The following is a 1,162-nucleotide window of genomic DNA, read 5'->3' on the forward strand; positions in this document are numbered from 1 at the left end:
TGGTTTTCCCTCACTTCTGTGTGAACTTGGCTGACTGTAGGCTTGTTACCCGCATCAATCACTTGCAGGGCTCACAGGTGTTTTTGTTTCCACACCCCACTGGTTGCAGGGATCCTGAAGCACCATGAGCAGTCATGTCTTTCTCAAAATGCCACCTCTGGCCTCGTCTGCCTGTGGGAAGCGTGAACAAAGAATGGAGCTCTATCACACATTTGTTTTTGTAAGCATTGTGATAGCTGTATCTCTAAGCAACTGGTTTTCGCTGCAACTTATGGCTTCTATTTTTGTGTCTCTAAAACACTCTTCTGATAGGGAGGTGGGGTGGTGTCCAAATGTCTTCTAGCCGCCAAAGGGACCCATGCCACAAAAATGAACTTGCTTAAGTAGGGTAGTTACCTAATCTGTTTTCAGTTGGAGAGGATTCAGAGTGAAGGCGTGGATCCTAACCTGTCAATCAGGTCGCAGCTTGATAACCTCATTTGGAGGTGCTAAGGAGAGAAATAGCTCGCTGGAGGTGGGACGCACGTTCACTCCCTAGTTGACATTCTGGTTGACAAGACACATGGAGACAGGCTGACGGCAGCCAGAGCCTAAGAGCTGGAGATGTCATGTGGAGACCCCTGCCAGCACTAAGATGCTCATACCACCACTGGATCCACAAGACTTCCCACCCACTGACCTATGAGCTTCCTGCATTTGGCATCATTGCACGTGTTGCATGAGTCTGAAGAGGATTTTATAGATTAGTATTAGACATAGGGGCATATATTGGACTTATGAACTTGATCTGGATGGGGCTGGGATGTTTTCTTAATGTACAATTACTCTTTATATAATGCTTTTTCTTATACACATATGAGTGTCTATGAATTTGTTTCTCTAGTCTACACAGACTAACACACTGAGCTAGGGTCCTGAGCCGAGCTACAGTCACAGTGTATGTACAAAGGCAAAAAGACCCCACCCCCGGACCCCCCAGGAGATCGAAGCCCATAGAAAGAGTCCTCAGCAATTAGACAATGGTCAATGAACTTGGTGGGTGCCGAGGATGGATGGACAGAAGGCACAGCTCAGGGAAGGCTTGCAGCGGTTCTCAATCTGTGGGTCACAACCCCTTTGGGGGTTGAACAACCCTTTCACAGGGGTCGCCCGATTCATCACA

This window comes from Echinops telfairi, unplaced genomic scaffold, assembly GCF_000313985.2.
Source record: "Echinops telfairi isolate 266 unplaced genomic scaffold, ASM31398v2 ScPeMD7_10;HRSCAF=50, whole genome shotgun sequence".
NCBI classification, from domain to species: Eukaryota; Metazoa; Chordata; class Mammalia; order Afrosoricida; family Tenrecidae; genus Echinops; species Echinops telfairi.